Source organism: Thalassophryne amazonica, chromosome 4 (assembly GCF_902500255.1).
Source record: "Thalassophryne amazonica chromosome 4, fThaAma1.1, whole genome shotgun sequence".
Classification (NCBI taxonomy): Eukaryota; Metazoa; Chordata; class Actinopteri; order Batrachoidiformes; family Batrachoididae; genus Thalassophryne; species Thalassophryne amazonica.
The window spans coordinates 28,515,045-28,528,450 of NC_047106.1; the positions used below are offsets into that span (position 1 = coordinate 28,515,045).

Genomic DNA, 13,406 nt, shown 5'->3' on the forward strand with positions numbered 1-13,406 from the left:
TACACAAGGTGACGTGTGGGCAGGCTCGAAGATAGAAGACGTCTGGCGAGAGAAGAGCCGGATCCCACACAGCTTCCACCACCAACGGATCTGAAGAACACCGGAGCCGCCAAGACCTGCGCCCCAGGTGGCCACTGTCTTCAGCAGTCAGACCCGGTACTGCTGGCAGAGAACAGAAACAGTATTGATGAGTGCGAGTTCGCACACTCAGTAATCCCACAGTCTGTGTTTAGTTAGGAGGGAGAACCTCCACCTCCGAATCACACACTTGTGCAGCTCCCGAGATAACCACTTATCTGGGTGGGGTGGGAGGCGAAGCCGTCGCAGTCCACACCAAACGCCAACTCAGCAGACAGGGTATCCGTCCCAGGAAAACGGCTGCAAAGAGATCAGACTAATGCTCGGATTAAGGTTCAGCAGAGAATTAATTACCTGAATGGTAGCTGATTTCTCGGCGGGGAGGTGGAGTTGCAGGCCGGCCTTTATGGTGGTGGTGATGTGAATGAGTGACAGCTGGTGCTGATAATGAGTGACAGCTGTCACTCCCGGTTGCTATGACGCCCTCTCATGCTTGAAGCCTGCCCTTCAAGCAGGGCGCCATCTGGTGGTGGTGGGCCAGCAGTACCTCCTCTTCAGCGGCCCACACAACAGGACCCCCCACACAACAGGACCAGGCTTGTCCGGGTGCCGGGCGTAGAAATCGGCCAGGAGGGCCAGGTCCAGGATGAAGCTCCTCTTCACCCAGGAGCGTTCTTCGGGTCCATATCCTTCCCAGTCCACCAAATACTGGAATCCCTGGCCCTTTCGACGAACGTCCAGGAGTCGGCGCACAGTCCAAGCCGGCTCCCCGTCGATGATCCGGGCAGGCGGCGGCACCGGACCAGGGGCACAGAGGGGAGAGGTGTGGCAGGGTTCGAGTCTGGAGACGTGGAATACTGGATGTATCCGCAGTGAAGCTGAAGCTGCCAGCTTCACTGCGGCTGGACTGAGTACCTTCACGATGGTGAAGGGTCCTATAAATCTGTCCTTAAGCTTCTGGGATTCCGTTTGTAGAGGTATGTCCTTTGTGGATAACCAGACCGCCTGCCCGGGCTGGTATGCAGGGGCCGGGGAACGCCGGCGGTCTGCATGGGCCTTAGCCCTCATCCGGGCTCTGAGCAGGGTAGAGTGGGCGGTACGCCACACCCGACAGCACTTCCTCAGATGGGCCTGGACCGAGGGCACCTCGACCTCTCCCTCCACTAGCGGAAACAATGGGGCTGGTACCCCAAACACACCTCAAACGGGGAGAGGCCGGTGGCAGATGAAACTTGGCTATTATGAGCGTACTCGATCCAGGCCAGATGGTCACTCCAGGCCGTTGGGTGCGCGGAGGTCACGCAGCGGAGGGCCTGCTCCAGTTCCTGGTTCGTCCGCTCTGCCTGCCCGTTCGTCTGGGGGTGGTACCCAGACGAGAGACTGACGGTGGCCCCCAGTTCCCTGCGGAAACTCCTCCAGACCTGGGAGGAGAACTGAGGACCACGATCCGAGACAATGTCCGATGGAATCCCATGCAGACGCACGACATGGTGGACCAGGAGGTCTGCAGTCTCCTGGGCCGTCGGGAGCTTCGGGAGGGCCACGAAGTGGGCCGCCTTGGAGAACCGGTCCACTATCGTGAGGATGGTAGTCATGCCCTGGGACGGCGGGAGGCCCGTGACAAAGTCCAGGCCGATGTGAGACCAGGGGCGATGAGGCACGGGCAGAGGCTGGAGGAGGCCTTGGGCCTTGTGGTGGTCGGCTTTGCCCCTGGCACAGGTGGTGCAGGCCTGGACATACTCCCGGACGTCGAATTCCATAGACGCCCACCAGAAGCGCTGCCGGACCACTGCCATGGTCCTTCGCACCCCTGGATGACAGGAGAGCTTGGACCGTGACAGAAGTCAAGGACCGCAGCCCTGGCCTCTGGTGGGACGTACAATTTGTCCTTCGGACCTGTCCCCGGGTCCAGGCTCCGTGTCATGGCCTCCCGGATGGTCTTCTCCACGTCCCAGGTAAGGGTGGCCACGACAGTGGACTCGTGGATGATGGTTTCAGGGGGGTCTGACAGCTCGGTCTTGACCTCCTCTTCATGCACCCGGGACAGGGCGTCAGATCGTTGGTTTTTTTGTTCCCGGGGCGGTAGGTGATCCGGAAGTCAAACACCCGAAGAACAGCGACCAGGGGCTTGCCTGGGGTTCAGACGCCTGGCGGTCCGAATGTACTCCAGGTTCCGATGGTCCGTGAAAACCGTAAATGGTACCGATGCTCCCTCCAACAGGTGTCTCCACTCCTCAAGAGCCTCCTTCACCGCAAGAAGTTCCCGATTGCCGACGTCATAGTTCCTTTCAGCCGGGGTCAACCTGCGGGAAAAGTAGGCACATGGATGGAGAACCTTGTCGGATTCCCCGCTCTGGGATAGCACGGCTCCTATCCCTGAGTCAGAGGCGTCCACTTCAACTACGAACTGGCGATTAGGATCGGGCTGCACCAGAACCGGTGCAGTCGAGAACCAGCGTTTCAACTCCCTAAACGCGGCTTCGCACCGATCCGACCAGGTGAAGGGGACTTTTGTGGAGGTCAGGGCTGTCAGGGGGCTAACTACCTGACTGTAGCCCTTGATGAACCTCCGGTAGAAATTTGCAAAACCGAGGAACTGTTGTAGTTTCCTACGGTTTGTTGGTTGGGGCCAATCTCTCACCGCCGCAACCTTGGCCGGATCAGGGGCGACGGAGTTGGAGGAGATTATAAACAACCGCTGTAGGACCTGACGTACATGCTTGACATGGGTCTCAGGATCCGGAGAAAAGATGAGTATATCATCTAGATATACGAAGACAAACCGATGCAGGAAGTCCCGCAAGACGTCATTAACCAACACTTGGAACGTCGCGGGCGCATTGGTGAGGCCGAACGGCATGACCAGGTACTCAAAGTGACCTAACGGGATGTTAAATGCCGTCTTCCACTCGTCTCCCTCCCGGATCCGAACCAGGTGATAAGCATTCCTAAGATCCAATTTCGTGAATATTTGGGCTCCATGCAGGGGCGTGAACACTGAATCCAACAGGGGTAACGGGTATCGGTTGCGAACCGTGATCTCGTTCAGCCCTCTGTAATCAATGCATGGACGGAGTCCGCCGTCCTTCTTGCCCACAAAAAAGAAACCAACACCCATCGGGGAGGTGGAGTTCCGGATCAACCCGGCAGCTAACGAGTCCCGGATGTAGGTCTCCACTGATTCGCGTTCTGGACGTGAGAGGTTGTACAGCCTGCTGGACGGTACTCAGCGCCCGGTATCAAATCAATGGCACAATCGTACGGACGGTGTGGGGGCAGCGTGAGTGCCAGATCCTTGCTGAAGACGTCAGCAAGGTCATGGTACTCGGCTGGCACCGCCGCCAGATTGGGGGGGACTAAAACCTCCTCCTTAGCTGTCACACCGGGTGGAACCGAGGATCCTAAACACTCCCGGTGGCAGGTTTCGCTCCACTGAACCACAACCCCAGACGGCCAATCAATCCGGGGATTGTGTTTCAACACCCATGAAAAACCCAAAATCACTCGGGAGGTAGAAGGTGTTACATAAAACACAATCTCCTCCCTGTGATTCCCAGACACCACCAATGTCACTGGCTGTGTCTGGTGTGTGATTAGTGGAAGAAGGGTGCCATCTAGTGCCCGCACCGACAATGGTGACGGTAAGGCCACTAGAGGGAGCCCAACCTCCTTTGCCCATCTGCTATCCAGCAGATTCCCCTCCGACCTCGTGTCCACCAGTGCTGGGGCGTGAAGGGTTAGATCCCCGCTCAGGATCGTGACTGGGATTCGTGCAGATCTTCGGGGTTTCCCCGCGTGGGTGTTGTGACCCACCCTTAGCCCAGTCTCTAAGGACGAGTGCTGCTGTTTTGACCGTTTGGGGCATTCTCTCTGTGTGTGCTCGGTTGAGCTGCAGAGAAAACACTCTCCACGGATCAGCCTCCCTTGTCTCTGATCTGATCGCTTTTTGGCCCTGCTCGTTTCCATAGCAACGTCAGCAGGGAGAGCTGTCGTCACATGGAGAGCCCTGGCTGTGGAGCGTGGGGAAGTCGGCTCCCTTTCGGACCCGGGAGGAAGAGGGACGGCTTGTGCCTGACCACGCTCCTCGTCTCGCTCCCGTCGGTGTTCTGTTAATCGGCTGGCTAACCGTATAACCAGGTCGATAAGCCTGTCTAAATCCCGCGGCTCGTCCTTTGCCACCAGGTGCTCCTTAAGGACCAGAGACAGTCCGTTTATAAAGGCGGCGCGGAGCGCAACAGCATTCCAGCCGGCTCGCGCTGCCGCTCCGACGCCCCTGCCGTATCGACAGCAGCACGCTTGAAGCGGTCTCGCCTCTATGAGGGTGGTCGAACACCTGTCGGAACTCCCCTCACAAACTCAGTGTACATTGTTAGGAGCCGTGAATTCTGCTCCCAGAGCGCCGTAGCCCAGACGCGTGCCTCTCCTCGAAGCAGATTTATAACATAAGCCACCCGGCTAGCGTCTGACGCGTACATGACGGGACGCTGTGAAAAGACGAGCAAGCACTGCATCAAGAAGTCCGCGCACGTCTCCACACAGCCTCCGTACGGCTCCGGAGGGCTTATGTATGCTTCAGGGGAAGGTGGGGGGGTTCGTTGAACGACCAGTGGAATGTCTGTCTCTGGCATTCGGTCAGCAGGAGGAGGTGCTGCAGCCGCGCCCTGAGCATGCGCTTCCACCTGAGTGGTGAGAGCCTCCATCCTACGATTGAGAGCAATGCTCTGCTCGGTGACTAAGTCCAACCGAGCAGTAAAAGCGGTTAAGATGTGCTGCAGCTCACCTAACACGTCTCCTGCTGGCGCCTGTGCACCTCGCTCTTCCATTGGCTGTTCAAGCGATGGTTGACGCCCCTCGGGATCCATGACGCTGGCTGAGAAATCCTGTTGTGAAAGTGTCGTGACACGGACCCACAAGAGGGGGTGGTAATGAAGGACAATGGATAAGCCAAAAAGTAACAATTTAATGTTGTGAATCGCACAACGAAGTACAGGACAATAACACTATGGTGGAATGTCAATTATACACAAGGTGAGGTGGGCAGGCTCGAAGATAGAAGACGTCTGGCGAGAGAAGAGCCGGATCCACACACAGCTTCCACCACCAAGGATCTGAAGAACACGGAGCCGCCAAGCCCTGCGCCCCAGGTGGCCACTGTCCTTCAGCAGTCAGACCCGGTACCGCTGGCAAAGAACAGAAACAGTATTGATGAGTTGCGATGTTCGCACACTCAGATCCCACAGTCTGTGTTTAGTTAGGAGGGAGAACCTCCACCTCACGAATCACACACTCGTGCAGCTCCCGAGATAACCACTCTATCTGGGTGGGGTGGGAGGCGAAGCCGTCGCAGTCCACACCAAACGCCAACTCAGCAGACAGGGTATCCGTCCCAGGAAAACGGCTGCAAAGAGATCAGACTAATGCTCGGATTAAGGTTCAGCAGAGAATTAATTACCTGAATGGTAGCTGATTTCTCGGCGGGGAGGTGGAGTTGCAGGCCGGCCTTTATGGTGCTGGTGATGTGAATGAGTGACAGCTGGTGCTGATAACGAGTGACAGCTGTCACTCCCGGTTGCACATGACATGACAATGCATTTGCAGGCAGGTAAACGGACAACGTGGCGCCTACGTCAAACATGTGTCGAGCAGAAAATGATACCCTTATACCAAAATTAAATTTTGGTCATTTTGACATAAGGACAATAAACTTCAACCTTTCAGCTTTCTATCCAGACATATATCTGTTTAAAAAATATATATGTTATGACCATCTTCTGTGCAGATGAAAATTTGTATATTGTTCTAGGACACCCTATATATGTTGTCCTGCTGGTACAAGGCAGAAGCACAATTATTTCTTTGGAGACCATGACAAGTCCAGACTTGAGATATGAGAATAATGTTTTTACAGTGACTCGACTCAAAATTCCCACTATGAGGGATTTCTACAGACTGGAGGACCAGCTGCAGTCTGAGAGAAATTTAACATACGTCCAAAACAAAATTGACAAGGAGATATGACTGAATAGCTTCTGTGCTACAAGTCTATGGGGAATCCTTGCGTTATGACTGGAATGATGTTTGTCAGATGAGCAGGTCCTCGGGACCTAGATGAAGCCGTTTCCATGCATGAGGGAGTGTCAGCAACAATAATGGTCCACGTGGCGCTTTTTCCAGATGACGATCCAAGTGCAGGTGCTTCTTTGCCAAGAGCACATAGCATCATCAAGGATGCCTCTCATCCCATTCATGAACTGTTGTCCTCTGCCCTCTGGGAGGCACTTTAGGAGTCTCTGGAACCAGGACAAGCAGGCTCCGAAGATTTTCCTCCCCAAAGCTGCGCTCGCTTCCCGGTAAACACCATCTCCCATACACACACACACACACACACACACACACCACACACACACACACACACACACACACACACACACACACACACACATAACTGATTTATAAGACATTTTACCCGTTCTGTCTTTACCTACTCTCATCCCAATATGTATATTTCTACTGTCTATACAGTTATGTCCAAATTATATCATACCCTCTGTGTCCGTACTGTATCTGTTTTAATCATATTGCACATATCCAGTTTTTATATGCATATCATGTCCAAAACCATAGTTTATTTCATAGTTTATTATCCTATCTCATATGAAAAAAAAAAAAAAAAAAATAGATCCTTGTCATTTGATGACATTCATTATTTATCAATTTGTATGGAGAAATACTGTGATATCATGTACTGCACATTCTGGTTCTATTTACCATGCATTTTTGTCTCCATTGAATGACTCAACTACCTTTTTGGGAAAGAAATGTGTCCATTATACAAAGAAGCTAAATCCAGTATGGTATAAGCCAATTAGTGTTCATGGAGACATACACTCAACAAAAATATAAACGCAACACTTTTGGTTTTGCTCCCATTTTGTATGAGATGATCTCAAAGGTCTAAAACCTTTTCCACATACACAATATCACCATTTCCCTCAAATATTGTTCACAAACCAGTCTAAATCTGTGATAGTGAGCACTTCTCCTTTGCTGAGATAATCCATCCCACCTCACAGGTGTGCTATATCAAGATGCTGATTAGACACCATGATTAGTGCACAGATGTGCCTTAGACTGTCCACAATAAAAGGCCACTCTGAAAGGTGCAGTTTTGTTTTACTGGGGGGGGGGGGATACCAGTCAGTATCTGGTGTGACCACCATTTGCCTCATGCAGTGCAACACATCTCCTTCGCATAGAGTTGATCAGGTTGTCAATTGTGGCCTGTGGAATGTTGGTCCACTCCTCTTCAATGGCTGTGCGAAGTTGCTGGATATTGGCAGGAACTGGTATACACTGTTGTATACGCCGGTCCAGAGCATCCCAAACATGCTCAATGGGTGACATGTCCGGTGAGTATGCCGGCCATGCAAGAACTGGGACATTTTCAGCTTCCAAGAATTGTGTACAGATCCTTGCAACATGGGGCCGTGCATTATCCTGCTGCAACATGAGGTGATGTTCTTGGATGTATGGCACAACAATGGGCCTCAGGATCTCATCACAGTATCTCTGTGCATTCAAAATGCCATCCATAAAATGCACCTGTGTTCTTCGTCCATAACAGACGCCTGCCCATACCATAACCCCACCGCCACCATGGGCCACTCGTTCCACAACACTGACATCAGAAAACCGCTCACCCACACAACACCACACATGCTGTCTGCCATCTGCCCTGAACAGTGTGAACCGGGATTCATCCGTGAAAAGAACACCTGCCAGTGAATGTGAGCATTTGCCCACTCAAGTCGGTTACAACGGCGAACTGGAGTCAGGTCGAGACCCCGATGAGGACGACGAGCATGCAGATGAGCTTCCCTGAGACGGTTCTGACAGTTTGTGCAGAAATTCTTTGGTTATGCAAACCGATTGTTTCAGCAGCTGTCCGAGTGGCTGGTCTCAGACGATCTTGGAGGTGAACATGCTGGATATGGAGGTCCTGGGCTGGTGTGGTTACACGTGGTCTGCGGTTGTGAGGCTGGTTGGATGTACTGCCAAATTCTCTGAAACACCTTTGGAGATGGCTTATGGTAGAGAAATGAACATTCAATACATGAGCAACAGCTCTGGTTGACATTCCTGCTGTCAGCATGCCAATTGCACGCTCCCTCAAATCTTGCGACATCTGTGGCATTGTGCTGTGTGATAAAACTGCACCTTTCAGAGTGGCCTTTTATTGTGGGCAGTCTAAGGCACACCTGTGCACTAATCATGGTGTCTAATCAGCATCTTGGTATGGCACACCTGTGAGGTGGGATGGATTATCTCAGCAAAGGAGAAGTGCTCACTATCACAGATTTAGACTGGTTTGTTAACAATGTTTGAGGGAAATGGTGATATTGTGTATGTGGAAAAAGTTTTAGATCTTTGAGTTCATCTCGTACAAAATGGTGAGCAAAACCAAAAGTGTTGCGTTAATATTTTTGTTGAGTATATGTACCAGCTGTAGAATACTGACAAATGAGGAATTGTGCACGTTCCATGTGTGTTGAGCTTTTTCTGGATGGATGAAAGCAGACCGTGTGCTGCCACACACTGCGCTTCTTCCTCAGGCGGCTCTCCTAAGCTCAGCGGCATGTCGTTTTATCGCCTGACAGGCAGAATCAACTACTCCAAAGAATAGTTTGATTTAGGTGTCATAATAAAACAAATAATGAATGTTTTCTGAATCTTTCAACACATGCAGACTTTCTTACCATTGCACTCATGAACATTCATTAGTTGTATACCATAGTTACGAATTACACTTAATGCTTCTTGCACTTTTGCTTAGATACCAAACTGCATTTTGTTGCCTCAGTACCTGTACCAGGTGCCAATGACAACACAGATGAATCTAATGTAATCTACAACCCCTGGCAAAAATTATGGAATCACCGGCCTCGGAGGATGTTCATTCATTGTTTAATTTTGTAGGAAAAGCAGATCACAGACATGACACAAAACTAAAGTCATTTCAAATGGCAACTTTCTGGCTTTAAGAAAACACTATAAGAAATCAGGAAAAAAAAATTGTGGTAGTCAGTAACGGTTACTTTTTTAGACCAAGCAGAGGGAAAAAATATGGAATCACTCAATTCTGAGGAAAAAATTATGGAATCATGAAAAACAAAAGACGCTCCAACACATCACTAGTATTTTGTTGCACCACCTCTGGCTTTTATAACAGCTTGCAGTCTCTGAGGCATGGACTTAATGAGTGACAAAACGTACTCTTCATCAATCTGGCTCCAACTTTCTCTGATTGCTGTTGCCAGATCAGCTTTGCAGGTTTGGAGCCTTGTCATGGACCATTTTCTTCAACTTCCCACCAAAGATTTTCAATTGGATTAAGATCCGGACTATTTGCAGGCCATGACATTGACCCTATGTGTCTTTTTGCAAGGAATGTTTTCACAGTTTTTGCTCTATGGCAAGATGCATTATCATCTTGTAAAAATGATTTCATCATCCCCAAACATCCTTTTAATTGATGGGATAAGAAAAGTGTCCAAAATATCAACGTAAACTTGTGCATTTATTGATGAAGTAATGACAGCCATCTCCCTAGTGCCTTTACCTGACATGCAGCCCCATATCATCAATGACTGTGGAAATTTACCTGTTCTCTTCAGGCAGTCATCTTTATAAATCTCATTGGAACGACACCAAACAAAAGTTCCAGCATCATCACCTTGCCCAATGCAGATTCGAGATTCATCACTGAATATGACTTTCATCCAGTCATCCACAGTCCACGATTGCTTTTCCTTAGCCCATTGTACCTTGTTTTTTTCTGTTTAGGTGTTAATGATGGCTTTCGTTTACCTTTTCTGTATGTAATCCCATTCCTTTAGGCGGTTTCTTACAGTTCGGTCACAGACGTTGACTCCAATTCCTCCCATTCGTTCCTCATTGTTTTGTTGTGCATTTTCGATTTTTGAGACATATTGCTTTAAGTTTTCTGTCTTGGCGCTTTGATGTCTTCCTTGGTCTACCAGTATGTTTGCCTTTAACAACCTTCCCATGTTGTTTGTATTTGGTCCAGAGTTTAGACACAGCTGACTGTGAACAACCAACATCTTTTGCAACATTGCGTGATGATTTACCCTCTTTTAAGAGTTTGATAATCCTCTCCTTTGTTTCAATTGACATCTCTCATGTTGGAGCCATGATTCAAGGTGTGATCACTCCTTTTTAGATGCAGACTAAGGAGCAGATCTGATTTGATGCAGGTGTTAGTTTTGGGGATGAAAATTTTACAGGGTGATTCCATTATTTTTTCCTCAGAATTGAGTGATGTCCATATTTTTTCCCCTCTGCTTGGTCTAAAAAAGTAACCGTTACTGACTGCCACAATTTTTTTTTCCTGATTTCTTATAGTGTTTCTTAAAGCCAGAAAGTTGCCATTCGAAATGACTTAGTTTTGTGTCATGTCTGTGATCTGCTTTTTTCTACAAAATTAAACAACTGAATGAACATCCTCAAAGGCCGGTGATTCCATAATTTTTGCCAGGGGTTGTAATATCAACACAGCATATTGTGGTTTCAGATAGCGTACAAGGTTAGTTTCAATTAATCAAGATGGACTGTAGATCTGCCTGGGTGGTTTCCATTTGAGGCATAAAGCTCTTTCATGAGGTGGTGTCCCTAAACACAGCACCGGCACATGTTACAAAACCTGGTTGTCTGTAACATTGATAGGTAAGGCATTTTTGGGCCTATGAGGTTGGATGCCTTTTCATTGGAAAATTTCATCAATCATAAAGGTTGAAAATTTAAAGAAAGTGGTGTTCAAACTGAACAAACGTCTTTCCTCTTTAGTCACATAACAGCCTGTCTGCATTGGTCTCATTATAATCACTTTAGCTGAAGAAATAATTGAGAAATTCAATCATGTGTTGGTGGAGACCCAGTGGGGTAATTAAATGAGTCACTCAGTTATGCACTGCATTAATCACACTTGGGATACCTTTGTGAGGGGCTCTAATAGGTGTATTTAATTATGCATACCTTTTAGATTGGTTGTTCTGTGTTGGAAGGCGAAGTCAGCATCACTGCAGCTGAATGCATGCATCATACAACTTTTTAACAATCTTATATTTGCAGATGTCACGCCTATAAAATGAGAGTAGCTGTTATGGAAATGAGCATAGCACTTTGACTGTTTTCAGCACTCATAATTTTAAATTTACCTTAAGGCTCCGGTCACACGGCACACAACGATAGCTGAACGAACAAAAAAGTCACAAAGTCAAAAAAGGTGGATAAATGATCCTGCACTTTTCCATCGTTAAAAAGCCTGCGAATCAAGAGCGCAAAAAGGAACGAAACGAAACCAAAACTAACAAAAGAAAAACAAAGCGAACGTCGGCTTTGACGCCTTAAATTAAATCAAAGCGAAACATTCACGCACCCGACAGTATGAGGCCGAGCGCAGCCAGCTTGTCCTTATGTCTGCAGCACCTGCAGGTTCAGGATCCGGTTGTCTTGACAACAACATGTGCGCACACGCAGGCTAACCACAAACCACTGCAACATGCATAAATAGTTAAAGTAGTTGATAAAACGTTCTTGCCACTACTGTTTCTGTATGACAACGTTGCTTTTCATCTCACACATCATTTCATCTCCGGAGCACAGCGGTGTTTTTCTGTATCTGTTAGCTGTTTAATCTGCGCAGTTAGATTGATCTAGTTATCTAGATTACGATTTGTTTCCCAGTGTAATCTTTACGTGCCTTAACTAAAGCACTCCTTCTGCTGAATCACCTCTAAATTATTTACACATTATTCACTTTGTGTGTTTTTAGGAATCCGCTAGCTTAGCGTAGCTACTAGCTCTTAGCCGATTTAGCATGGCCGGCTTCTCCTGTCTCTCCCGCACTTTCTGCTCTGGGTGTGAAAGGTTTAGTTATTCCTCGCGCCTCCTTTAGCAGTAACGGTACTGTAATAAGTGTAGCTTATTCGTAGCTTTGGAGGCCAGGCTGGGCGAATTTGGAGACTCGGCTCCGCACCGTGGAAAATTCTACAGGCTAGCCAGGCCCTGTAGTCGGTGCGGACCAAGGTAGCTTAGCCGCCGTTATTTACCCCCTGGCAGATCCCGAGCAGCCGGGGAAAGCAGGCTTGACTGGGGTGACTGTGAGGAGGAAGCGTAGCCCTAAACAGAAGCCCCGTGTACACCGCCAACCCGTTCACATCTCTAACCGTTTTTCCCCACTCGACGACACACCCGCCGAGGATCAAACTCTGGTTATTGGTGACTCTGTTTTGAGAAATGTGAAGTTAGCGACACCAGCAACCATAGTCAATTGTCTTCCGGGGGCCAGAGCAGGCGACATTGAGGAAATTTGAAACTGCTGGCTAAGGCTAAGCGTAAATTTGGTAAGATTGTAATTCACGTCGGCAGTAATGACACCCGGTTTACGCCAATCGGAGGTCACTAAAATTAACATTAAATTGGTGTGTAACTTTGCAAAAACAATGTCGGACTCTGTAGTTTTCTCTGGGCCCCTCCCCAATCGGACCGGGAGTGACATGTTTAGCCGCATGTTCTCCTTGAATTGCTGGCTGTCTGAGTGGTGTCCAAAAAATGAGGTGGGCTTCATAGATAATTGGCAAAGCTTCTGGGGAAACCTGGTCTTGTTAGGAGAGACGGCATCCATCCCACTTTGGATGGAGCAGCTCTCATTTCTAGAAATCTGGCCAATTTTCTTAAATCCTCCAAACCGTGACTATCCAGGCTTGGGACCAGGAAGCAGAGTTGTAGTCTTACACACCTCTCTGCAGCTTCTCTCCCCCTGCCATCCCCTCATTACCCCATCCCTGTAGAGACGGTGCCTGCTCCCAGACTACCAATAACCAGCAAAAATCTATTTAAGCATAAAAATTCAGAAAGAAAAATAATACAGCACCTTCAACTGCACCACAGATTAAAACAGTTAAATGTGGTCTATTAAACATTAGGTCTCTCTCTTCTAAGTCCCTGTTGGTAAATGATATAATAATTGATCAACATATTGATTTATTCTGCCTAACAGAAACCTGGTTACAGCAGGATGAATATGTTAGTTTAAATGAGTCAACACCCCGAGTCACACTAACTGTCAGAATGCTCGTAGCACGGGCCGGGGCGGAGGATTAGCAGCAATCTTACATTCCAGCTTATTAATTAATCAAAAACCCAGACAGAGCTTTAATTCATTTGAAAGCTTGTCTCTTAGTCTTGTCCATCCAAATTGGAAGTCCCAAAAACCAGTTTTATTTGTTATTATCTATCGTCCACCTGGT

The 13,406-nt window shown here is 48.6% G+C and overlaps 1 protein-coding gene and 1 long non-coding RNA gene across 3 annotated transcripts in view; both read right to left on the reverse strand.

Moving 5' to 3' along the window:
• The window catches only part of spa17 (sperm autoantigenic protein 17), a 58,967-nt gene that overhangs the window by 1,702 nt on the left and 43,859 nt on the right, over positions 1-13,406 (reverse strand). The window lies entirely within an intron of this gene.
• Positions 10,937-11,356, reverse strand: LOC117509572. Its single transcript, XR_004560439.1, has 2 exons — positions 11,200-11,356; positions 10,937-11,130 (listed from the first exon to the last, which is right to left on the reverse strand). It is a non-coding gene; the product is annotated as an uncharacterized LOC117509572 (long non-coding RNA).